The sequence below is a fragment of the Suricata suricatta genome, chromosome 3 (genome assembly GCF_006229205.1).
Source record: "Suricata suricatta isolate VVHF042 chromosome 3, meerkat_22Aug2017_6uvM2_HiC, whole genome shotgun sequence".
Taxonomy (NCBI): domain Eukaryota; kingdom Metazoa; phylum Chordata; class Mammalia; order Carnivora; family Herpestidae; genus Suricata; species Suricata suricatta.
The window spans coordinates 116,397,865-116,401,343 of NC_043702.1; the positions used below are offsets into that span (position 1 = coordinate 116,397,865).

Genomic DNA, 3,479 nt, shown 5'->3' on the forward strand with positions numbered 1-3,479 from the left:
TGGAGGGCATTTAAGGGGAAGAGCACTGGGTGTTGTATGGAAACCAATTTGACAATAAAATATTATGGGAAAAAAAAAAAACCAACCTGCAAATATACAACATGGTCTTGTTAACTATAGTCCTCGTGCTGTGCAGTACATTCCCAGGACTTCTCTATCCTATAACTGGCAATTGGCACCTTTTGACCCCTTCCCACATCCCTAACCCCCACCTCTGGCAGCCACCAATCCGTTCTCTGTATCTGTGAGTTTAGTGTTTTGTTTTAGATTCCACATCTAAGTGAGGTCATCTTTCTCTGTCTGTTTCACTTAGCATAATGCCCTCATGGTCCATCCATATTCTCACACTGGAAGGACTTCCTTCATTATGATGGCTAATACTGCAGTGTGTGTGTGTGTGTGTGTGTGTGTGTGTGTGTGTGTGTGTATCACACTATATGTGTGTATATGTGTATACATATATCACATGTGTGTCTGTATATATACATGAGTGCACATATAACATTATATGAGTGTATATATATCACATTATACATGTTTGCATAGTCACATATATGTGTGTGTATATCACATTACATATGTGTGCATATATCACACTATGTGGGTGTATATATCACATATGTGTGTATATATATCACATATGTGTGTATATCACACATATGTGCGTGTGCATAGATATCACATTATGCGTGTGTACATGTATGTTTCGCATTATGTGTGTGTGGATATACATATCACTTTATATGTGTGTGTATGTATATATCACATGTGTGTGTGCATAGATATCACATTATGTGTGTGTGTGTACATATTGCATTATATATGTGGGTGTGGTTATACATATCACACGTGTGTGTGTGTATTTTTTCATTATCTGTTCATCCATCCATGGACACTTAGTTTGCTCCCATGTCTTAGCTGTTGCAAATAGTGCTTCAGTGAATATAGGAATACATCCATCTTTTCAAGTTTGTGTTTTTGTTTCTTTTAGGTAAATGCCCAGAAGCAGATAGTTCTGTTTTTAATGTAATTGAGGATCCTCTATACTTTCTTCCACAGTGGCTGCTCCGGTTTACATTCCCACCAACTGTGCACAGAGGTTCTCTTTTCTCACATCCTCGCCAGCACCTGTCGTATCTTGTCTTTTTGGGACTGGCCATTCAGACAGGTGTGAGGTGGTGCCTCATTGTGGTTCCAATTTGCATTCCCCTGATGCTGAGTGATGTTGAGCATCTTTTCATGTGTGTTGGCCATCTGTGTATCTTCTTTTGGAAAAAAAAAAGTCTATTCAGATCCTCTGCCCATTTTTTAGTCAGATTGGTTTGGGGGGGTTATTTATTTGTTTTTGTTTCTGTTTCTTTTTGGTACATTTTGTTTTGTTTTTGTTTTTTGCTATTGATTTGTAGGAGGTTTTTAAATATATGTTGGATATTATCCCTTTATCACATGTGGTTTCCAAATATTTTCTTTCACTCCGTAGGTTGCCTTAACATTTTGTTGACAGTTCTCTTTACTGTGCAGAAGCTTTTTAGTTTGATGTAGTCATATTTATTTATTTTTGCTTTTGTTGCCTCTGTTTTTGGTGTCAGATCCAAAATCATTGCCAATATTGATGTCAAGGAGCTCACCACTTGTGTTTCCTTCCAGGAGTGTTAATGGCTTCAGGTCTACCTCCAAGTCGTTAATCCGTTTTGAGTTATTTCTGGATGTGATGTGGGCTAGTGGTCCAGTTTCATTCTTTTGCATGTGGCTGTCCAGTTATCCCAGCCTCAGTTACTGTAGAGCTGGTCCTTTCCCCGTCATGTATTCTTGGCTCCTTTGATATAACCTAATCAACTGCATGTGCCTGGGCTCATTTCTGGGCTCTCAGTTCTGTCCCAGGGACCTGAGTGTCTGGTTTGTGCCCATACGCACTGTTCTGATCACTGTAGCTCTGCAGTGCTGTTCAAAACCAGGAAGCATGAGGCCTCTAGCCTTGTTCTTTCTCAAGACTCTTGGGGTCTTTTGTGGTTCCATATACATTTTAGGTTTATTTGTTCTACTTCTGTGAAAAATGCTACTGGATTTTTGAAAGAGATTGCATTCGATCTGTAGATTGCTCTGGGTATTACAGACATTTTAATATTCCTTCAGTCGGTGAGTATGAAGTATCTTCTGACTTATTGTGTTTTCTTCAATTTCTTTTATCAGTGCCTTATAGCTTTGGGGTACTGAAAGATTTCAGCTCCTTGGTTAAGTTTATTTCTAGATATTTTATTCTTTTTTTTTTTTTTTTTGGTAATGTTTATTAGAGAGAGAGAGAGAAACAGAGCATGTGCAGGAGAGGAGCAGAGACAGGGAGACAGAGAATTTGAAACAGGCTTCAGGCTCTGAGCTGTCAGCACAGAGCCCAATGCAGGGCTCAGACCCATGAACCATGAGATCAGGACCTGAGCTGAAGTTGGATACACAACTGACTGAGCCACCCAGGTGCCCAAAGATATTTTCTTTTTGATGCAACTACAAATGGGATTGTTTTCATAATCTCTCTTTCTGATGGCTTACTGTTGATGTATATAGAAAGGCAACTGAGGGGCGCCTAGGTGGCTTGGTTAGGCAGCCAACTTCAGCTCAGGTTATGATCTCAACAGTTTGTGGGTTTGAGCCCCGCGTCAGGCTCTATGCTGACAGCTCAGAGCCTGGAGCCTGCTTCGGATTCTGTGTCTCCTCTCTCTGCCCCCCCCACTCACCCTCTGTGTCTCTCTCCCTCAAAAATAAATAAATGTTAAAAAATGGAAAAAAAGGGGGAGGAGCCAAGATGGCAGAGAGGAAGGGAGCTCTGTAAACTTCGTCTGCCCCATCGATTGAACTGAGAAGGACATTACTCTCAGCTGCAAGAGCGGAAGGAGAAACTACGGACTCCAGAAGGAAGAGAACCTGAAGGATACATGAGTGAGTGAGTGCGAACTGGGGAGATTGGAAAACGGGCCAGCTCGAGAAGGGCAGGGGAGGTGGGAGCCCCAGCCCAACGTGGGGCAAGTGCGCGGAGCCCGAGAGACAAAGGGAAGAGACAGAGAGACTGAACACGCTCATAGTACTGTCTCTGGGGAAGAGGTAAAGAACGCATAACCACACTTGGAGAGAGAAGCTCACTCCATAGATAACTGCTGGGTAGCCTAAATCCCAAACCCAGGTGGCGCAAGGGAAGGAACAACTTCCAGCCCAGCGCCATCTTCGCGAGGAGTCGGCGGCTGCGGCACGGTGGTGTCTGGAGTGCTCACTTCGACCTCAGTTTTGGGAGTGGGAGCACGCACCTCATTTCCAGGGCATATCTCGCCCCCAGCAGTGCCCGCGCGAACCCTGAATCCCGGGTGCCAACAGGAACAAAATAGCCCCCACCTCTATGTGATCCCGGCAGGGAGTTGGTGGCGGTGGAGACCTGGGTGTGTGCTCAGGCTGCAGGAGCTCCCAGGTCATTTCCAGCAGCTCCCGGCGCCTCC

At 43.7% G+C, this 3,479-nt stretch overlaps 1 protein-coding gene across 1 annotated transcript in view; it reads right to left on the bottom strand.

Annotated features, from left to right (window-relative positions):
* DNAH14 (dynein axonemal heavy chain 14) overlaps positions 1 to 3,479 on the bottom strand; it is a 296,737-nt gene that overhangs the window by 79,410 nt on the left and 213,848 nt on the right. The gene's annotated exons all lie outside the window — the stretch shown is intronic.